This window comes from Emydura macquarii, unplaced genomic scaffold, assembly GCF_026122565.2.
Source record: "Emydura macquarii macquarii isolate MOO-44397 ecotype Brisbane River unplaced genomic scaffold, CSIRO-AGI_Emac_v2 contig_587, whole genome shotgun sequence".
NCBI classification, from domain to species: Eukaryota; Metazoa; Chordata; order Testudines; family Chelidae; genus Emydura; species Emydura macquarii.
Window position 1 is genome coordinate 2,679,403 of NW_027130724.1, and position 23,757 is coordinate 2,703,159.

The following is a 23,757-nucleotide window of genomic DNA, read 5'->3' on the forward strand; positions in this document are numbered from 1 at the left end:
GAGACTGCAAGTGCTTTTCCATGCCATGTGCTGTGAGCTTGTATTTGAAACAAGCCACATAGCATATCTGAGACTATAAAATGCAGCTGCACCATCTCCATCTTTCTTCATTACTGCTTTCTATTCCTACCTCTGAATCAACTATTTTACATCTGAAGCTGTGAAACAAAGGACTGAGACCCATCCAGGTACTGGATGTACACCAAAGGAACTCTACAAGCCTGCAAACTCCACAGTTCTGCTGAGAATCTGATATATATGGACTTTAATGTCACTTGTATGTATCTGATTGCTTTGACAATTTAACATCTCCTTATTTGCTTCTTTCCTTTATAATAAGCCTTTAGTTTTAGTTACTAAAGGATTGGCTGGCAGTGTTGTATTTTGGGTAAGATCCAAACTTACATTGGTCTGGTAATGTGGCTGACCCTTTGGGGATCACAAGAACATTTTTGGTAAAGGGAACAGAGTTTTAATAACTTACTGGACCTAGTTGCTAACTGGGAGCCAGAGACTGAAATGCAATAAAGGGGGCTGTGTAACTTCTTGTTTCTAGCTTTTTGATAACCAGTGTGTGGGATCAGGAGCACTGTTTGTGACTGGTTGGTCCATCTAAGTGCAGTGTTAGCCACCAGTGCTGGGAGAATCTGTTCTCCTTTTGCAGCCTGCCCTGCCCTTTGCATTTTCAGATGGGCTACCTTAGGTACGGATGGGTCATAGCTTGTGTGGACAGCTGTCCTGCTGACATAGCTACATAATGCTGCTACATAAGTGCTCTTACAACAGCACAGCTGTATCGCTGTAAGTTTTAAGTGTAGACTAGCCCCAACACACTACAGTGGCACCACTGGAGCAGTATACATGAAGACAAGCCCGGAGTGCCTTTCCCAGACCTGAAGAAGAGCTCTGTGTAGCTTGAAAGCTTGTCTCTCTCGCCAACAGGAATTGCTCCAGTAAAAGATATTACCTCAACCACCTTGTCTCTCCAAAATAGTTGTTGAACATAAAGATGGAAGTAAATACAATTGACATTTTAAAACTCATCTCCGCGGACAGTCTCCGTAACATATCAGCTTCCAAGCTTCAGTAATGCATCCGGATATGGGTCCTGGTGCTGTAAACACTTACACACTAGTAACTTCCTGCTTGTGAGTTGTTCAGTGGAACTGCTCAGATGTAGAGAGTACTCATGTGCATAACTCATTGCAGGATTGGGGACTAAGGGACCATTTTGACCCTGAAAGTGGTATGTTTTTATTTATTGATTCTCTAAGGTAGCACAGTGAGTTCCTTTAGATTTTAAATCTCTTTTGTTTCTTGTTTAAAAAAAAAAAAATCAAAGCGGTCTATCATAACTAGTGATGATTCTGAACCTCAGACTGTTTAGTTTTGGTTCTGATCAAAATCTTGAAAGTGAGTCCAAACCAAAAACCAAGATGGAAATCTCATCAGAAAAGCCTCTTTTGGGTATAGAGGGGAGGAAGGGGCACAGATACATCTTTGTTTCTTCTAGATGGGATAAACTCTCCAGGGTACGGGACTGTCTTATACTGTGCCAGATGCATTATCTGCTCTTAACAAATAATCAATAATAAAACAGTAATCCAAAACAACTACTTAATTAAAAAAACAAAAAACAAAAAAAAACCCATTAAAGCTGCTGAATGACAGCAACATACTATCCTATTGCATCACTTACAAACCCCAAGGGACCCTGTAAGTCTGACACAGCTCACCCACCAGGATACAAAGTGTTCTAGTCAAGTATAAAGGAATGCATATGGAAGTATAATGTAATGCAGCCCAACAGTCCTGTAACCTATCACAGCACAACCCGCCACAAGAACGGGGACCCAGCGTGAATACTATCCTTTTACTAGTAATCTCAAAATATAAATGCACCACAAAAAACCTTTTGGGAAATAGAAAAACACATAGAAATTATACATGTTACTTTTAATGATGCATGGCCCCAGATTCTCAGTTGAGCTCCATGCCCTTTGCACTTCTCGGGTGGCACTGATGGAGCCGCTGCCGGCTGTAAATAGCCAGTGGAGAATTCCCACTGATGCTGTAAAGCTTCTGAGGTAGCTGCCCCCTATTATCCTGGCATAGGTGGACATGCCAGCAGGGCGGAAGGATGTGCTAGGGATGCTACATAATGCTATGCTAGTCCTCTGCTGGCTGCTCTACCGGGTGCTGGCACTTGTGGCACAGAATCAAAGAGCTAGAAATTAGCTCTGATGCTTCCCCAGCAGCAAATTGTTGGCCTACAGTAGTGAATCCAGCCTATGTTATTGATAACAAAGGGCCTGCTTCACCTTATGTTTCTCTAATTTCATACTGGTGTAATTCTATTGCAGTTGCACCAAAATAAACTGGAATAATTTAGTGGTGACTCAAATGCAAAGTATTTTTGGGGGAGGTATTGGATTATTTTTTGTAATCTCTTGTTTACTTAAATTCAGGCAATGAATTTGGCACTGTACCTTCACTGAGGATCTTACAGTTTTGGATCCCAACCCTGCAAAGACTTACACTCATACTTTATGGTAAGCACCTAGCCGTAATCTCATCAAAATCACTGACTTTGATAAGATTACGCAGATGCTTAGTATTAAGGCATGTGCACATAAAGCTTGACAGGACTAGACCTAAAAGACAAAGACAGGGTCAGATTCTGATGCATAGGAAGGTACCTACTCAAGGGAAGCAAGCGTAAATTGCTCCCTTCATTGGCAGAAGCAGGCACAAATCCCCAGGAGTAAAGAATTCAGAGGCTGACTCACCGAGAAGATATTGAGATTGTAGAGAGATGTTATAGATACTGATATTTTTGTTGTGGGCCTCATGGAAGAAATGGGTCTTTTCACCATTTTTTCATTCAGGAGCAACTAGAACATCCACAGCACCATGGACCTTCTGAACATGACAACAGCCTTTCATCATGCTACTATTTGGGTTCTGGGACCCACCCACAGCTAAAAGCCCCTCCCCTAGTTTAAGGGGAGGAGCTACGGAGACCAGGACTCAACTGATTACAGGGGACAAAGAATGGAAAAAACAGGAACAGACATGAAGGTCAAAGGGCTAAATGGAGGGAACCTGAGGGGGACACCAAGCAGAGAATTCTGAGCAGCGCTCAATGCTCCTCAAAAGTAGCTAAGGAGTCAGTAGATGCGGCCCAGAGGACCTCTGCCCGGATATGTGATCGGATAGAGGAACGGAAATAGGGCCCTTCACCATGCTGAGAGGCACTTGCATTTTCCCAAACCTGCTCAGCTGGTCTCCCTTCCTCCTTTTGTGTTTCTTAAGTTTGTAGCATTTAGACTGCAAAATACCTGAAATAAATGGCCTGCCCCAAAGTCCTTTAGTCAGGTCTTGGCTCTTTTAAAGCTCTAATCCTTAAAGGCTTTGGCAGATGATTGGAGTTTAGAAAACATCAAGTAGGCACATTTCATTCCAGGCAGTTCCTCTCTAAACACAGATTATTTTCTCAAGCCCCATGTAGATCTCTGCCAAGAAAGGCGACAGTTTTATGGCATGACCCTATCGGTGGAAAAACACAGGCTTTTAATTATGTTTATGAAGCAGGTTTATTTTGCTGTGTTTGATAGTAACTCCCTGTTAGCTTTTTTTACTCAATAACAATCCAAATCAATGTGCTGCAGGGATTTCCCTTAAAAGTCACAGACTAAAGCCTGTAATTAAGGAATCTGGAATCTTATAAGCCTCTGTGATATGATCAGACTGATGTTTCGTAACTCTTGTTTGAGGGACATTTCAGTTTCTTCTCTGAACAATACTGATAGAACATTTTCCCATAAACCTACGTGAGCCATTTGGAGTCTGAACTACCCAAAACTAGCTCACTGTCACATTGAGATCATTCTTGGCTGATCAATGGCCCAATCCTGCAGCCCTGAGATATTTGAGGACAAACTGCTTTAATAGGGAAGTGGTGGTGGGGGGGAATAAGAAGGAAGAAGGTGAATAAAAAAAATAGGGCTTGGTCCTGCACCCCTGAAATCAGTGCAATTTTTAAGTTGCCAAGGAAATGCCTCATCCACATAACTAGCCTGGGGAACTTATCGCCACAAGATATCATTGCTCCCAAGAGTATAGCAGGATTCCAGAAAGGATTGGATATTTTTATGGATAAAAAGAACATCTAGAGTTTTAATAGCAAGGCTGAAAAACAGGGTTTGGGAGAGATATAAATCATTTGGTTTAGGGGCACGAGCCAACCTCTCAATTATGTAGTTTAGGAAAAAACATTATCTGAGGACAGATTATGCCATAATCACCTACTCAAGGGTTTCTTAGCCTTTCCTCTAAAGCAGCTGGTACAGGTCACTGGTAGAGACAGGCTACTTGTCTACATCCTCTACACCAATTCCTGTGCTCATATTGGAAATTTTTCAGCTGACTTAAATGTAAGCAGCATGGACCCATAAGGACTCCAGGTGCACTTGATGAAAGCACCAGCTGATTAGCTGGCAGCAGCTCAGACTGGATAACAGGTTGTTTTCTTACAGGTGCAGCTAGGGTTATAACAGAGCACTCCTCCCCTGTGCGGTCATATCAGCTCCAATTACTGTGTCACCTGGTTGCCAATGAGGCTCTGAGCTGGAATTCTCTGTGTGTATTATCTCTGCCATTGTTTTAGAGCTGCTTTGTTTAAAGAGGCATTAACCTTTTATGGATTGAAGGATCTGAACCTTGGGATTTCTTTAGGCCTTTAAAAGTTACTATTATTAGTCAATGAAAGTGGATGGCCAGCAATATTGTGACATAGAAAGAGGAGGAAGGTACACCAGGTCGGGAGTAAAACATCAGAGAATATTTCTTGACTTTGAAATGCTAATCGAGTAAATTTATAGTCTCACTGCAAGACTGGGCCCTGGATACTAACATTGCATGAATTTAGCACTGGAGGAGAAGAGTGGTCTCATAATTGATTTCTGTACTCAAGTTGAATGCTTAGCTGCAAGTGGGTGCTGGGTTTTAGTTCCAAAATAACTGGTCTATAACACTAATTTTAAAGAAATAAAATTCAGAGCTTTTTAATGAACAGCATTGTATTCGCTTTCTTTTTTATGTATTGTTTTAATAGAGGAGCGAGCGGGTATACAGTTAACTTCTACTAGAAAAGGATGAGTTTTTTTTAAATTGAAATTTAGTGTGCTCAAAAAAGATGCTAACTTGACAGCCCTGGAGACTGAGGAAGTTTAAACAGTGGTGTTGTAGCCGTGTCAGTCCCAGGAGATTAGAGAGACAAGGTGGGTGAAATAGTATCTTTTATTAGACACAGCTCTTCTTCAGCCTCCATCTTGCAGTTAGTAGTGCAGAAGCAAACTGCTGTGCTTGTGACAGAAAACTGGAATTGTCAGTTTTTGCTTGGAAACTATAAAGAGGCCTAGGTTTGCTGTGGCTCACAAACATAGGCTGATTTTCCAGTTTTGGAGTGAAACCCAGAATTAGGGGAGTGTGGGTTGGTTTGGGATTTTTTTTTATGGTCCTACACAGCCCTTTTTACCCCTCCCCTGCTCCCTTGGGGCGGGTGATGAGATGGAACAAAGACCCTACAATGAACATATAATGACAGAAGGTGATTTAAGATACTTAGAGTAAATAACATTTTCCATGACAGGTCAGCAGTTTTTTCCTATGAAATTTTTATTAAACTTTATATATATATATATATATAACACAAACATAACAAATGATACATAAATTCATATTAAGTATGTGCTATCTAACCTTAGCTACACTTGAAAATGTTTATGCACATATATAACATGAATGGTTAAAATGTGAATTAAGTATTTGTATTACACTATTTATACACAGTTTGTTTATAAAAATGCAATTAAAGAAAAATTATTGATAACATAAAGAATAGAAGCAAAATTCAGAGGAGGATAGAGATGGGAAGGGAAGCAAAGAAAGTGGGTAGAGAGGAGGGGACAGTTCAGCATTTCTGATAAGAATATAAGAATGGCCACTGTGGGTCAGATCAGTGGTCTATCTAGCACAATATCCTGTCTTCTGACAGTGGCCAAGAATTCATGAACTTATCTAATTCTTTTTTGAACCTAGTTATGCTTTTGGCCTTCACAACATCCCCTGGCAACAAGTTCCATGTATTGACTGTGCACGGGGAAGCAGTACTTCCTCTTGTTTGTTTTAAATCTGCTATTAATTTCATTGGGGGACACCTGGTTTTTGTGTTATGTGAAGGAGTAAATAATACTTCCTTATTCACTTTCTCCACACCAATCATAATTTTATAGACCTTTATCATTTATATCCCCCCTTAGTTGTCTCTTTTAAAAGACTGGCAATTTTCAGCTTGGAAACATCTCCTCGTATGGAAGCTGTTCCATCCCCCAAATAATTTTTGTTGCCCTTCTGTACCTTTTCCAATTCTAATATATATTTTTAAAGATGGGACAACCAGAACTGCATGAAGTATTCAAGTTGTGGGTGTCCCAGGGATTTATATAGTGGCATCATGATATATACTGTCTTATTATCTAGCTCTTGTCTAATGGTTCCCAACATTGTGTTAACTCTTTTGACTGCTGCTGCATATTAAGCAGATGTTTTCAGAGAACAATGACTCCACCATCTTTCTTGAGCTGTAACAGCTGATTTATCAAGACCCCATCATTTTGTATGTATAGTCAGGATTGTGTTTTCCAACGTGCATTGCTTTGCATTTATCCGCACTGAATTTCATCTGCTATTTTGTTTCCCAGTCACCCAGTTTTGTGAGATCTCTTTGTAGCTTTGGATTTAACCGTCTTGAGCAATTTTGTATCATCTACAAATTTTGCCAGGGATGACAATGATAATGGTGGGAAAGAGGCTTTTTCAATGGAAGACCATACATTGACTTCAGTGGAATTCAGATCAGGCCCACAAATTTGAGTCTAGGACAGTAAGACATTTGAAAAGTGCAAGGGGCAACCTTAAAATCCCACGTGCTTCCTTGGAGGCCTTCTTTAGTGAAGAGGCTAGGGAGTGTCTCTGCTCTGGAGATGGGACCTAGCCCCAGGATAAGGACTAGGATCTGGATATTGAACACACCAGCGCTTGGATCCCTGGCTTTTTGGGGAGGGCCCTTTCAAAGATAGGGGCATCTTGCCAAAACTGGATTGGGATGTGGGGTGGGAACTGGACGGGCCCTGCCCCAAGAGTGGGGCTGGCTGAGGAGCCTGTGCTAGGAGAAGCCGCTTGCCTGAGGCGGATCTCCCAGCTAGCTAGCTGTGTCCGTGTGCCCTCACCTGCGAGCCCTGGCAAGGCAGTGGGCGGGGCCGGCCAGGGGGGCGGGACTGGCCAATGGGGCCGGGCTCCGCGCGCGGACCGGCCCGCGCGCTGTACAACAGAGGCTGCTGCAGGTTGTTGCAGGCAGACAGAGACGTTCGCCCGTGTAGCAAGCAGCAGTGGCTGCAGCTGAGCGGGTCCTAGTGGGGTGCGAGGGACGTGGTGCCGCCGCCTGGAGCTGCCGAGAGGGGATCGGGCCCGAGCTCCCCCGACTCTCGTGCAAGTTTGCGAAGTGGAGCAGAGCCCGTGACCTTGTGCGGGGAGCCGCTGATCCCGCAGCAGCGTGAGGGCTAGGCTGTGTGTGGGGAGGAGCTGCTGCCGCCGCTGCTGAGCCGGGCTAGGCGCTCTGCAAAGAGGATTTGCTCTGCTGTTTCTGTCCCGGCTTATCTGAGAGAGGAAATTCAGCCAGGTAAGTGCAGCCGCTGCCGGGCGATCAGTCTCTTCCCCGCTCGCGTCCCTCTTTTACTCGCCTTCTGTCCTCCCCCAGCGCACACAGCACCCTCCTGGCCCCAGTCCCCTCTCTGGTCTCTTAGCCGAGGGGCAGTAATTGCACTTTCTCCCCCAGCCCTATGGCCCCTTGGCAACCTGCTCCATTATATTCTCCTCGACGGGGGAAAATCCTTTCGCTCTTTCTTAAGTACAAGTACTTAAAAAAAAAAAAAAAAAATCCTCTGTGCGCTTTTAACCTGACCTGTCTTCTGGTATGTGATTCATTCAGCTCCCCCCATGCTACTGTTTGAGGTCTAAGTCCCTTTTCAGCTCCTGGGCATTGCCTGACTGTTTTTAGATGGAAGTGCAGCCTGCTGTGAAATCAGATTATGTGGATATTCTGGTTTATTCTTCAGGAAGGGGAGAGAGGGACATGACTTGGGGGTGGGGGGTGGAAATTCATTGCTTCTTTAAGTACTGAAAAGTTCTCAGCCTAGCCTAGGAAGAGCTTTAAATGCCATCAGTGTTGAAATTAAAGCCTGGGGTGGGAATTAAGGCATCAACAACAGCCAGCCACCCACGTTTAATGCAGTGGATTGTCTGTCCAAAGCCATTTGCATGTGGCATAATCAGCTGAGGCTCAGAAACATGCATGCTACTGTGTTTGGCTTGCATGTATTTAACCTGTTACTTGCTGTCTAGCCAGCTGTGTGCCTCTCCCTTCTCTCTGTCTCAGGAGTCACTCAGGGTTGATGCCTGAAAAGAAGATTGGCCATTGGCACTAACAAATGACTAATTCTACTGTATGTGCCCCAGGATAGCCTCCAATCTGCGCCATTGTCAGCCCTCACTATTTTTGCTCCTCCAGAAGATTTAGTGCTACTGCTACCCCAGAATGGGCACAAGCGGCACCGGTTGCTGCAGGTTTAGCTCTTGTTGCACAGGTAATTGTGTTTACCCTCCGTTGGGCAACAGGATTTTCATTTGTCTCACAGCTAGCTGTTAAGTTAAAGCAAATACCTTTTTATGATATAACTTCTGCATGGAGGGTTTAAACACTTCCGTGCGTTAAGTGGACCTGTTGTGGTTTATGCTGAACAGCGAATCTCTCTTCCCACTTCTGTTTCACTCCAATGCCAGACAGAACAGTAACAACAGAAGTACTGGGGAGAACGTGAGACCAGCACAGCCTGACTAATGCTGCAAAATTTGCTGTGTCTGTGTGAGAGGTGAAACGGGCCTCCTGAAGCTGTATCCATTTACCTTCTTTAATGATTCTTTCCATTAAGCCACACTACACTATACTGGTGTACCTGTTGTATGAGTCTGTCTTCCTTGCTGCTGCTATGGGACTTGTCCCTTTTACCCCATTCCTTATCAACCTAGGCAGTCTCGTGGGTTTTTGTTCCGAGCTCTGCCACTGACTCACTCTGTGACCATGGGTAAATTCCTTGATGTATGTTGACAAATACAGAGGACGCACACTGGAAGGACTAATTTGAATTACTCATGTACCTTACATTCCAAATTAATTGTAACCACTCAGAAGAAGAACCAGGGTGTCATTGTGGATAGCTCAGTGAACACCTCTGTTTAGTATGCAATAGATTTAAAAATAAATAAAAATGAAATGATGGCAAGCTGCATAAGGAATGGGATAACAAATAAAACTTCAAATACTATTATTCTAGTATAGAAAAAAAATGGTACTCTCTCCCCTGTAAATGTGTTCAACTGTGGTCCCCTTACCTCAAAGATGTAGAAGGGTGGGGGTGAAAATCCTTAGTGGCATGAAAATATGAGGACTGGGACTGCTTAGTTGGGATGTTAAAGAAGTATACAAAATATTGAACAGCACAGAAAGGATAGATGGGAGCACCCAATTGTATGTGTTCCCTTAATGCAAGAGGACATTTCCAATGAAATGGAAAGATAGCAAATTTTAAAAAGTATACTTTTTAACACACTGTATAATTAACCTATGGAACTTACTTCCACAAGAGATCTCTGATGACCAAAGCTTAGACTTTTTTAAATCACTTATATGAACAACATATAAATGAGAACTTCCCCAGTCCTACTTTCTCTTTGCCTCAGTCTGTCAAATGGGCATACTACTGAGCTACTTCCCAGGGTGCTAGTTAGGTTTTAATTAACATTTGTAAAGTGCTCTTGAGCTACCCAGATGAAAGGTGCTATAGAAATGTAAAAGCTTTGTTTACCATCCAACTATGGGCTCTTCCCCACTCTGTCCCCACCCATAATCACACTACCTAATCTTATTCTGAACAATACTGGGAAATAAGTTCATATTTGTGGTGTGGTTTATGATATAATTGTGTTTTTTTAGAGCCTTTCCATTGCAAATTGAATGGGTATATCTTAAACTTGAGATGGAGACCTAATATGTCAGGTGCTCAAAAATTAGTGTTAGAGTGGCTGGTCTTCTGAGAGCTTATAAAAGCTTTTGGGGAGGAAGAATAGCCTTGTGTTTATGGCACTAGATTGGGACTCAGCAGATCTGGGTTAATTGCAGTCTCTGGCACAGATGTCCTGTGTGATATTGAGCAAGACACTTAATCTGTCTGTGCCTTCAGATCCATCATATGTAAAATCAGGATAATAATACTGCTTTTTTCCATTCTTTTTATCTGGCTGATCTATTTAGATTGTCAATACTTTGGGGGCAGGGGGATGGTCTCTTACTATATGTTTATACAGCAGGTAGAAAATGGTGTTGATTAGTACTATATAACACAAAAACCCTGATCCTGGAAACACTTATGTCTGTGCTTAACTGTACTACCTTGATCAGTTCTGTAAAGCTAAACACTTAAGTGTTTCCAGGCCTGGGCCCTAATAATAGTCACTAATGTGTATGTCCTAGTAGAAATATTTTTGCTTCATGAAATTAATTTCTTTATATTTTTCCTTCAGTTTTTCATCTTAAATGAATAAGCAAACTAAAACTGATCATAAATCCATAGTGGGAGATATGCAGGTATACCATTCTGTGGGAGTGCCCAGATACCACAATGAGGATGTGCTAGGTGCTGTACAAACATCCAGTAAAACACCATCATTCCCCAAAAGCTTGCATTGTAATTTAATTTAGGAATGTGAAGTAGGTGACTTCATTTCTGTATCCCTCCTGCATTGCACTCCCCTGAAAATAAGAAACAGGTAGGACCTGCTGGGATTAGCCTTGGGCACTTAGAAATAGATTGGGAGCAGTTAGTCCCTCCAGAGAAATGATAGGTATTCATTTTATTCAACAGTTCAAGTGGGCAGATTATAAATACTCAAATTCCATTATTTTCTTCCTTTTCAGTGAAATAACCAATTAGCAAGGCCAACTTCACTGATGTTTTAAAAAAAAAAAAAAAAAGTGTGTGTGTGTGTGTGTGTGGGGGGGGGGAAACCCTGGGAGCCCATGATTTGTTTTTTAGCTTCAGCTTTAAATGAAATCTTTTAATGACCACCCTGGATAAAATGACTTGGAGTGGCTTTCAGCTATGCGGAGCTGTGCAAACTGTCCGAGCCATGACCCGTGTGGCATCAACAAGGTTCTGAGCCCATTTACCATCTGCACAGCAGTGGCAAAAGCTGCTCTGTGTTTGTCATTGTGCTGTTAATGTTATGAGCCAGCATAGGCTTTTTTCCCCACCCTCTCTGGTGCAGCTGGACTTGAATCAGAGCAGCCAAGGCAGGTGGGATGAATAAAAACTCATTTTAGGTTGGTCTGCGTCATCTTGAGTGCCAATATTATGATAAATCCCTCAAACGCTGCACACTAGTTCAAGGGGAAGCACTATATTCTTGTCTGCCCTGGACACTTCAGCTGGAGCACCAGCATGGAGTCAGCTGTGATGTAAGAGGGTTTCAGCTGGGTGCTGTAGAACCTGGAATGATCTCTGTACAGTATCTCCATCTCTAAGGCAACCGAGATTAAAAATTCCATCTGGGCTAACTTTGAGCAGGATGCCAAGTAGGGCTGTTGTGGGGGCCATCCTGAGTTCAGCAGAGTGTGGGCGTGCTGGCTGGTGGAAGGAATGTTCTGTGGGTTGGGTGGATGGACTGAAGCTGAGATGGCTGTAGTAGCCCTAGGAAAAAGTCATTGTTTTCTATATGATCCTTTTCTTGTTACTACCCATTCAAAGAAAGGGGTAAGCACTGAGGCTATGTCTTCACTATGGCCTATGTTGGCAAAACGTGCATCACTCAGGGGTGTGAATTTTCCACCCTCTGAGCGACAGATGTTACACTGACATGAGTGCCCAGGTGCACAGTGGTGGGGGAGTTTCTCTCTCTGATGTAGCTTCTGGCACTTGTGGGAGGTGGTTTTTTTTTATGCCGTTGGCATGGAGCGTCTTTACCAGACGTGCTGCAGTGGCACAGTTGTATTGGTACAGCTGTGCTGCTCCATCGCCATACATATAGAGATGGCCTGAGGTTTCGCCAAATCTGTCAAGTACACATCACCTAGGAGGAGATCTTGGGACTAGAGAGCATCTTGAGTGGGGCTAAGTTTAATAGAAATTGGCCAGTCTCCATGTTTGCATCATTCTTATTCTTTCCTTCTGCAAAGTATGATTACACTCATGATGTTTTAGTCCATAGTATGTTGCAGATAAGAATAAACTTGCCTTTTAATTTCCCTTGCCTTGAGACTATTGCTTATACTTCTAGTCACACAAAACAGTGGGTGGTTGGTGAAGGAAGGAGCTGCCCTTGAATATGATAGTTATATTGACATAGAGGAGGCCACCTTAGCCGTGAGCACTACTTCATTTGAACAAAGCAAGTGTGTTTGGCAGCACAAACAAATTCAATTATCGCCCGCTAGACATAACCACCAATTTCCTTGCTCTGGTCCGTTGGGGAGCAGGAGGAGCTGGTTTTAACTCTGGTTCGTTGTCAGTGTAATAGTGTTTGAGAGACAGGGCACTACAGAATTACTTCAGTATAACTACATCGCTCGGGTGTGGAAAAATCCATACCCTTGAGTGACGTAGTTATACAGACCTAAGCGCCAGTGCAGTCAGTGCAATATTGGCATGGGAGCTTCTTCCCCCTACATAACTACATCTCTCATGGAGATGAATTAACTACGCCGATGGGCAAGCTCTCTCCCGCTGGCGTAGAGCGTCTTCATTAAACCGTTACCTGCCCAGAGTGTCTGATCCTCAGAGAGAATAAGAACTCAGTTCCCCTTAACTGCAATTTGAATTTTGGGTGCTGGCACTTCCAAGAATCTTGTTTATAGTGCAGTGTTTGGGGGGAGATGCGGAGGAAAGGGATTGATGATGTCCCCCAAAGAGGTGGGAAGGAATTCTCATAGATGAGTTTGCATGGGTACACTTGGGGAAGGAGAAGGATGGCTTCATGGAAGTGATCCAAAGAGGCATCTCTGACAACATGTAATTTTCACCACTCCCTCTAATAACACAGCAGATTCCTTTGAATGCTGCAGGATTCTGTGATGCTAGTAAGCTCTGGATTAGAGAACGCTAGTGGTCCTGGCATGGTAACCTCTGAAGGAATTTGTTTGGTAGGCACCGCGCAGTCATAACTTGTAGTGGCTTGACAGCTCGAGCTGTCAATAGGGGAACATTGTGTTGTACACACTTCCATTAATATTTCTTCCTTGTTCCAGGAAAGATCAAGTCGCTGTACTTAGAATCCTTGGAGTGGAGCTGGGGATGTCACCAAAGAAGGCTACGCACAGTCACTTTCCTTGTACAGGAAAAATGGCAGCTGGAGGGAAATTTTAGTGTGCATGCATGTGTTGAAAGCTTTATTGGAAGGATATGGAAGGTAGAAGGTTCTCTCTTAAACCCACTTGCCCTGGTTATGTAGCAGTGTTTCTCATCCCTTTAATGACTCTCCCACCCAGCACGGCTTGCAGGGCAATTTTGCAAGAACGGGTGGGAGGCTTCAGATTTCACTTCTTTGGAGACATTGTGCCTGCTGGAATTCCAGGAATCCTTCACTGTGCTTTGCTGTGCTGCTCTCTCTGTCACAGATATCATGGACTCCTCTGGGATGTCTTTAAAATAACCCCTATCTTATCTCAGAGCATGATGTCTTGTTGACCTTTCAGCTGCCTTTTTTTTTGTTTGTTTAAAAAAAAAAAAAAAAAAAAAAAGTAGGTTTTACTAAAATATTTTTTTTCCTTGCTTATTAACAAACTTACGTGAAACTAGCCCTATTGACTAATTGGATGCCTTGTGGCAGAGAGAATTCAGGCTTCCTTGCCAACTGTAAATACACTTCAGTCTTGCCCTGTGCTTCCCTCATAGGCTTGTAGTCTTGGGCTGCAGTATATGGTCCAGGATTTCTTTAACAGAGCACGATTGGCAGTCTGAACTGTAATGTTTTTTGTTCATGGGGAAGAGAAGAGTGCTTGTTCAGAATGGACATATAATGTTCACATATGAGCAGACTGAAGATTTAAATCCAGACCTCCAGGCAAATGGCAACCCACAGCTCCTCCTGATTCTTAAGAAATGTGTCTATTCTTAAATATCTGCAGATGGCTTGGGTAAAAAACTTACAATATGAAAAATCTACAGCAGAACTCGCCGGTTGTGTCCAAATCTTCTGGCAATTGGCTCTGGCTACCTGGCACAATGGATCCAGCACAGTATTTGAATGATCTGAGGATGCAGCATGCAGTGCTCTTTGGGTTATTGTACTATTCTGCCTTCTTTTGGTTTAGCACAATGAACTTCAAAGTCTCTCATGTAACATGCAAAGGATCAGGTAGCTGACTGAGTGTGCTTTTTAGTGTTAAGTTTCATTTTTCTGCTGCTCTTGGAATTTTTATTCTATGTTGGTGTTCTTTTTGTCCCCTTTGCCTCTGGGCTTGTCCACGCTAGAAAGTTTTGCAACACTAACTATATCAGAAATCCCTCCCATATCTTATGCTGGTTCAGATGGTTATGATGATGTAAAACATCTATTTTGTACTGGTAGAACTGCAGGAACACTAGGAACTGTATCTGTATAAATATCTGGTTTTGGGGTGTGTTTTTTAAGTGCAACTTTGTGAACCCTGCTAAAGCTGTTTAAACTTAGCTTATATTGCTTGAATTTGCTTCTATAAATCTGTAAGGGCAAATTAAGCCAGTATAAGTGTGTCCATATACAAAACTTGGAACCACTGCAAGTTTGTGTGCAAACAGGCTCATCTTACATGGGCGGCTAAACCATTTTAATAGCATCTGCACAAGGATCTCCACTGGTTCCATGAAACTTCTGCAGATCAGCCCTACAGGGGCTTCTTGGCCCTGGTTCTAAACATTTTGGGGGGTACTGTAGTTAGTTCCACAGTGGGTGACTGTAACAGGCTGGCAGTGTTTGCTTGAAACACCCCCACCCTCTTGGCAGGTATTGATTGTGCTGGCTTCTGCTGATTCACTGGAGCAGGTGGCTCACTATCCCCATCTTGATAAAAGGGAGGTGGGAATAGCTTTTTGAGGGAGAGGAAAAACTAATGCAAGATTCTTAAAAATCAAATAGAGACTTTTGGGAGCTTTAAATTTTAGGTGCCGCACTTGAGATCTTCTGAAATCCAGGCCCTTTTAAAAAAGTGCTGACTACCCTCCCTTGAAAATCAGTCCCATTCAGTAGCCTCAGGCTAGTAAGTCACCCAAAAAAGCAAGTTGCTTCTTGAAAATCTCAACCCTAAGGTGTGGGTTGAGCAGACCTGAGCTAGAAACCTAGGAGCAACCAAACTTGGGGAGAAATCTGGAGCTGAACTTTAAGTAATTAACACCATGAAGTCACACACCCAAGAAGGGGGGATGTGTGAATGTTTGAGACACTGCAGTTTGTGGGCTTTGCTTTTGAGCAGGTTGGGAAAAGCACCTGCTCATGGTGACATCATAATCTCTCACATATTAATGGTCGCTTAGCTAGATTGATGTCAGTCACTCCACTGCCCCTAGTATTTGGCTTTGAACTTGGTTTCTGCATGCTACAACACTTGAGTCATGTGGTAGTGATGTAAGAGTTCCAACCTGGTGACACGCTTGAGAAATTTAAGTAGGCACAGCCCACAATAGCTGGGAATAAGTGAGCGATTCAGCTCTTTCCTTGAAATAACAATTGAATAGATCTGGTTGGGTAGGATAATACACCCTGTGTAATACACAAGAATGTAGTGTACACGTTTTCTGTTCTGAGTCTTGCCTTCCTGATAGCACCTATACGTTTATAGGCTGGCCGGGGAGTGTATGTTTGTGTGTGTCTATTTGATAATGTTCATTCTGATTTAGATCACTGTTAGATCATAGAGAAATTGGGAGGTGGAGGGGGATGATAGAGTAATCTTACTAAAGATCCATTTTCTTCATTATCTTATGTTAGGTTAACTTAAAAAAAAAAAAAAGGTACAGGAGAACATGGTTGGATCAGGGTAACGAGCAAGGTGGTAGCTGTTAGTAGTAGTAGATTCAGACTGTAGTAGATTCAGACTAGATCTATCCAGCACCACACAGCAACTTATTTGAACAGTTCTTTCTAATGCAGGTTTGCTTAGTCTAGCTGGCCTGTTAAAGAATATTTCTGGCTGGCTGTTGTTTTATCTGAGTGGAATATAGGGGTGGAATATTGAATGGAATATTAATGTGTCACCAGGAGCTCCATCCAGGGAAAGAGTCTCTTCCCCAAGCTTCCTAGTCCCAGCCTAGATCATGGCATGGAAAATAGTCTTCCCAAGTCCTGGCTTTGCAGGCTCTACTTTACCAGTCTTGTCTTGTCCTAAGACATGTTGATCTTCTTACACTATCTGTACAAAGTGTTCCAAGTGGTCCCCTGTAGACTGGTGCTGAAGGAGTTAGATACTCAATGAGCCTGCTCAAACACCCATTGAATGTAATGGGAATACTTCATTGCTCAAACGCAGTGTAATTACCTGCCTTTGGCAGTTGTTTTGAGTGCAAGGTGTGTGTGTGGGGGGGGGGGGGAGGGGGGAGGAGGTGGTGGTGGTGTAAAATCAATGTGTTGCTATTAGGAAAGGGAGTATTGTCTCTCACTATTGAAGTGAAATACCAGTGGGGAATCTGCTTGCATGTCAGCCAGATTCTACAATAGGGATTGCTAAATGTATGTGAAAGGTTTAGCTCCTTCCCCACTCTTTTCAGCATAGCAACAATTATGATGTAAACAACTACTTTTTTATATAGTCATAGAGCCTTTGTTTAGGTTTGAGTGTTCCTCACTTGTAATAGTTAACTTAATGATATAGAACTTGTCTACTCAAAAGAGGCTACGTACCATCTCTTCCAGCCCACCACATACCTTTTTGGTGGCTGGTACTGCTGTGCATGTGTACATGTTGCATCCAAGATTCAAACCAGGACCCTTAGTGCCTGTATGTACTTATTCATTCACCTTTGGCTCGCCATTTTTAGTTCCTTCTCATTAGGCCCAAGCCAGTCTCCATGCCTGTGGCCCTGATTCCTGGTTGCAGACGCACTACTGTAACAACTGTCCCTCATCCGGTCTTATCTGCACTGGGATTTCAGCACCTGTGTGTCTGCTGCAGTGGTAGATTCTGCCTGTGCTGGTGGTTTTGCCCCAGGGTAGCTACATCATGACAAATCCCTGTAGAGGCATGGCCTCTTCTCCTTTCCCTAAAACTGATTTTGCCAGTTACTCATTTGTTTTTGGTCTAAGGGATAAAACTATATTCTGAAACTGCTTTGATCTCCACTTAAAATCTAGTCTGTTTCAGGAAGAACATCTGCCCTTGAGGCATCCTGCCAATCTGTTGGATTTGCAAACACATTTTCTGGTATTTTAAAGTGACTTTTCTCTCCCTTTATGCCTGCTGTGTGAGAGACCTGCACAAACAGGGGAAACAGTGAAATTGACCAGGTACAGCTTGCTGTCCAATGCACAAAATAAACCAAGAAATATTTTTTTCTCTAATCCCTTCCCATTACAGTAATGTTAGGTGTTTAAACATAACACTAGTTAAAAATATAATTTCTGTATGTCCAGTGACATAACTTGATGCTGTCCCTTTTAAATACTTGGGTATTTAATGTCAATTTACAGAGAGAAAAGCAGTTTAAAAAAAAAAAAAAAAAGTAGATTGGGGATAATGTTTTCAAAAGCTTCTGAGATTTAAAGTCCCAAATGCTTGTTACTTCTGAAAACAGAACTTGGGTTCCTAACTCACTTGGTTTTGAAAATGTTACTCTAGATCTCTATATACACACAATTCATGCTATGGACAGTAACTAAAGTACCACCCTAAACTTTTCTAGTATGGTGCATGTTACCTGCAAACTTTGTAAGCTAGCCTCTGATCCAGCCCCACAGGCATTTTAATGGCTCAGTGCTGATGTGTGCTGGCTGAAGTTCTGACCCTGAGTTCTTAAAATGCAACACCTACATATACTGAGTACGACTGGTTTGTCTGGTTCTGGAGAAACAGCTCTGTGTGTAGCTAAACTAGCATTCAGATAGGTCAGTCTTGCGGCTGTAGGTGTGAGGATTCTGTTTTATCAAGACAGATTCTAAATTTACAAATGCAACATTAAAAATCACAAGTGCAGATGAATCAGTGAACCAGCAACAAACAGACAATCTTTGTTGCTTCTATTCAACCTCAAAACACCACCCCACTGAGAGACTGTGATTTGTATTACGCTGATTGAAAGCTTTTTCTTTTGTACTGCAACAACCCCTTTTGAACCGTTTGTTTTTACAGGGCAGTTAACTGAAACTCAAATGCTATTGTGGAGGGTGAGATAGCACCATGCATTTTTGTGAAAGATAAGGGATTGAATTGCCTTACTGCAGATGTGGTGTGGTTTTAGCTGTTTAAAGAGCCCATTATGTACGTGTGTGTGTTCTGGTTAGGATTTATGCCACCTTTGACTAATCAATCACGTGAGATACTCTGAAAGCAGAGACTTCAAAAGTACACAAGTGTCTTTTTTTATCAAAGGTTTCAACCTGGATTAATCCTAGGTCTTTTGTTTATTTGATTGCATGTGTGGGAGAGAGGTAATTGCAACTCTTGGCAAATAGTTATTTTAAAGGCCTCCTTAATCCAGAAAGGTGTAAATAAATATTCATGAAGGTGTGTGCCTGCATATTTATTGATGAATTCAACAGTTTTTCGTGAGACACAGATAACTTGTTGTTCTTCACATTCTTTTTGGCTTGCCTAAGAATGGACGTGCCACAGTTTATACTCTCTATTTTCCTCAGTAGGATTTGACTTCCAATTTTTAAAGGATGTCTTTTTGTCCCTAATAGCGTCTTGTACTCTGTTTAGCCATGATGGCGGTTTTTTTTGGTTTTTTTTGGGGGGGGGGGGGGGTCGTCATCTTACGGTTGTTCTTTTTATTTGTGGCTTAAATTTAGTTTAGAGCCTCTATTATGATGGTTTTTAAAGTTTCCATGCAGCTTGCAAGCATTTTTATGTCGTTCTCCTTTTTGAAGTTAAATGCTACTATGGTGGGTTTCTTTTGGTATTCTCTTTCTTCCTCTTTCCCCCCCCCAGGATGTTAAATTTAATTACATTATGGCAGCTATTACCAAGTGGTTCAGCTATAGTCACTATTTGGACCAGATCCTATGCACCACTTAAGACCAAATCAAGAATTGCCTCTCGCTTCGTGGGTTCCAGGACTAGCTGCTCTGAGGAGTAGTCATAAATGGTTCTTAGACATTTTATCTCTGCATCCCATCCTGAGGTGACATGTACCCAGTCATTCTGGGGATAGTTGAAATTCCCCATTATTACTGAGCTTTCTATTTTTGTACCTTTTCTAATCTTTCTGAACATTTCACAATCACCATCACCATCCAGTCAGATGGTCAGTAGTATATTCCTACTGCTATACTTTTATTATTCAAGCATGGAATTTATCTATTGAATTTCTGGGGGACAGTTTGATTCATTTGACATTTTTACTATATTTGATGCTATGCTTTCTTTCCCATATAGTGCTACTCAAACAGCAGCATGACCCGCTCTGTCATCCCTATATATTTTGTACCCTGGTATTATCGTGTCCCACTGATTATCATCCTTCCACCAAGTTTCTGTGTTGCCTATTATATCAATATCCTCATTTATTATCAGGCATTCAGATTCACCCATATTAATATTTAGACTTCTAGCATTTGTATGCCAGCACTTTTTGTCAGTATTTAGTTGTCTGCCTTCATGTGATGTAATTGAATGGGACTCATTTTTTATCTGACTGTTTCATTTCAGTTCCTACCTATACTTTGACTTCTATCCTCTCCTCTTTCCTAGGATATAGAGAATTCCCTTTAATAAATCCTCCCCTAAGGGATGTACTATCCAAACCGTGTGCTTCTCTGCACCTGTTGGCTTTCCCCCAGCCTTTAGTTTTAAAAACTCCTCTACAACCTTCTTTTTTACATGCCAACAACCTGGTTCTGTTTTGGTTTAGGTGGTGCCCAACCTAGTAAACCTAAATCCTGCCTCTGAACACCGTCGTGTCATGCACAGATTGAGACCCTGCAGTTCTGCCTGTCTAAATAGAAGCATTTCAGAGAATGCTACCATGGAGGTCCTGGACTTTAATTTCTTACCTAGCAGTCTAAACTTGGCCTCCAGGACCTTTCTCCTACATTTCCTGTACCTACATGTACCATGACCAATGGCTCCTTCCCAGCATTGTACTTACTTCTACACAAATATTTTCAGATGTTTGCATGGTGAATTGCTTGCAGATGCGGTTTTCCCAGTCATCACATACCCAACTATCTATATTCTATTATTAGAAATCCCCCCATTACTATTACCTGTCTCTTCCTATTACCAGGGGGTCCCCTACCCCAGAGGGGTATCCACAGTGCAAAAAGATACCATGACATCATTCTGAAGGGAGGGTTCCAGTTATGGGATTGTTTCCCTCTGCTTCAGCTTGGTGTTCTCCTTTCCTGAGATTTTTATCCTCCTCAACACCACAGAAGGTGTCAGTCTGAGGGTGGGACCACTCTATTGTGTCCTGGAAAGTCTCATATAAATAAAATCTGCCTCCTTAGCGCCTCCAGTTTAGCCACTCTGGTTTCAAGAGCCCATACACAGTCTCTGGGGGCCGTGAGTTGCTTGCACTGAAACACACATGCCAGCTGCCCACAAGGCTCTCATTGGTTGCAAGGGTAGGATTGGCAATTTAAAATCATCATCTAGCTCACTGCCTAATCTGAATGGTTTTTGATTCCCCTGCCTCTGCCACCTTGGGCATTGGGCCTGCCCTAGTGACTGATCGATTTCTGTCCTGTTCCTGCACTAAAAGAAGTCTGTTCACACACTTGTAGGCTTCATCCAAAGCAACTATGGATAAGAATGGTGGGGTGAGTGTGCTAGCGAGTCTTGGAAATGCTGCTAGACCGCATCTCTGCTTTCTGCGAGGTGGCAAAAATAAGTTGCTCTCATGTCCGAGATCAAGCCATGTGTAATGATTACAAGGGAACATAGTCCGTTTTTCATTTATCTCTACTGTTTGCTGTTTAATGAAAAGGAAAGTGAATAGAACTAAAGTTTCTGGTGTGTATAATACACTTTTTTCAGGCAGCTAGTTATTTTGGATGTCTGAATATTTGGGGGCCCAACCTGACACATCTTAAAGGAGCTTGAGTGTTGAAGAGGTCGGCGCTGAACGCTTTCTGAAAAAACAGCCTCTTCAAGGTGTCAAGTTTGGCACTGTCAAAGGGCATGCCTGCTTTGTAGCAGCCTCTTCCAGCCAGTTGTGGCTCTGCTGAGGTCTGCCTCAGTTTCCTCTTAGCCCTGGCTCCCTTAAGTCCACAAAGGCCAGAGATTCGACACATTCCCCCTTCCAGGGTCCAATTTTATCATGTCCTGCATGAAGTATCTCAAAAGAGAACTAACTCACACTTGCAAAGTCTCATCCCAGTTTCAGTGGAGCCCCGAGGATCTGTCTTCCCTTCAGAGTTCTGACATGCTTCTGCTCCAGTTCCAGGCTGGGTACAGCCCCCTCTGGAAGGGTCTGTCTTCCTGCTCTCTCAGCATCTCTTGCCTGTAGTTTGCCTTTCTCCACAGGCCTTTCCTGCTGGTGCCTTCCCCCTGCTGACTCAGGGCCCTGCAGGAGCCTTCTTACTCCCCACAGTGTCTGCAGGCATCTCCCTAGAACCTGCAGCTGCACCCTTTTATAAGGCACAGGTGTCCTTTCCCAAGCCCCACTGGGCAGCAGGTAGCCAGTACAGGTGCAGTGGGCCACGCTCCCTCTCAAAGGAACCAGACACCTAGTGACAGGCATCTAAAATTGCTATTCACTTGGGCTTCTGCATTCAGACCTCAAAACCCAGGTTTACTGGGAAATCTCTAGTGAGGAAAGGACTGCCTCGATTTTATCTCCTTTGTATACGATTGCACACATCACACAGCTTCTGCTTTGTGAGCTCCTGTGTGGGTCCTCTTCAGAGTGAGGAGTAGCAACGCCAGGATAGCTGCTGGGAGAGCACATACTGGAGAATATTTTTAGAAAAAATGTGACTTTTTTTTTTTTAAACCCCCCCTATACTTTAAAAAAAGAGAAAAAGGTAAGAGCACCATCAGACAGTAAAATGCATGTGCTGGAGGATAGCAGACACCGCTTTGCCCTTTCTACTAGAATTGTTACCGTGGCAAATAATCCCCAAGTGCTTAACATCTGGGAGGGTGCAGTTGCCCTAGAGGAAATCCGTGCAGAAGATTTAAATTGTAGAGTTAAGGGTCTGACTCATGGCGTGTAGAACTGTACCTTGTTCCTTTCCTGACTTCCTTTTATCTGGTCATGTTGCTAACTCCACTGCATGCTATGGGGGAGGGGGAGAGCTGCCATGGGGTCATGTGGTCAAATAGTTAATCTGGCTAGAGCTGATCATAATGACTACAGCAATAGTTAAAGGTTTGCCAGCAATCCCCTTGTAAACCTTGATCTTTATGGCTGATTTTTATAATAGTCACTTGTGATCTGTTTCTCTCCACAAGGGTAGCTTCTGTTAATGCTTAATGGGATTTATACAGTGCATCAAATAGACCTCCTCCTTTTCCACCTGTCATGCTGAAGTGGGGTGTGTGTGTGTGTGTGTGTACGTACACACATGCAGACTCACTGTAAATGCAGTTGGGCAGCTTTTTAAGTTATGCAGCATTAAGCAGTGTAAAAAAAAATACTTATTTTAAAAATAGGTCATTGGCTTTCAAATTATACTGTCCTAGATTGGAGCAGCCCAAACCTTGTCTAGCTGAGGGATGGACTGGCAACTCAATTGAGCTCAGGAGTTCATAAAATGAAGCTGATTGCATAAAATGAAGCAGATTCCAGCCACCTTCTTCTCTCATATGGTGATACAGCCTACAGTGATGACAGTGATGGCTGCTTGGGTCAAGATGTAAAGTTACAATCTGGAGGGCTTGAAAAACATATTTCTTCACCTGTTAGCCAAAGGGTAGCTAATAGCCAGTTTAGCAGTAGATATGAAAGGCAGAGGAGCTCTACAGGTTGGGTTCAGGAAAAGCCTTGGTGAAAACCCCGCATGCTCTACTCTTCGTTACTAGAAAGAGGGAGAGTGCCAGGAGTTCACCATTGTGCTGTCCCAGGATCCTATTTGTGGGTCATCTCTTATATCTCCCTCTGGTTAATAGCTTTTCTTCCATGACCAAAAGGGTAGAGAAGCTACCTATATCACTCTCTACTTCTGGCTGCTGCATGTAAAGGGGCAGGAGAAGCTGTTTGGTCCTTCTTGGGGAGCATGGAAAAGTGTGAATGGGGGCGGCAGGCAGAGAAAACCAATGTTTACGTGTGCCCTGCTGTCTGTATCCATCTGTTGTCTCTTGTCTTATGTTTACTTTGTGAGCTCTCTGGTTCAGGAACCCTCTTTCTGTCCTGTTTGTATAGCATGTAGCACAGTGGGGTCCTGATCCATGACTAGGACTTCTAAGCATCATGAATATGCAAATAATAAATAGTAATAAAGAGCTACATTGCT

At 42.8% G+C, this 23,757-nt stretch overlaps 1 protein-coding gene across 4 annotated transcripts in view; it reads left to right on the forward strand.

The window, feature by feature from the left end:
• The window catches only part of RASSF7 (Ras association domain family member 7), a 125,721-nt gene that overhangs the window by 45,291 nt on the left and 56,673 nt on the right, over nucleotides 1-23,757 (forward strand). The window contains exon 1 of one of the 4 annotated variants that reach the window (XM_067540507.1): nucleotides 7,431-7,741. The exons of the other annotated variants lie outside the window; for them this stretch is intronic. The gene's annotated coding sequence lies outside the window, so the exon portion shown is untranslated. Of the gene's footprint in view, nucleotides 1-7,430; nucleotides 7,742-23,757 lie in introns of those variants that run through there. 4 annotated transcript variants of the gene reach the window in all.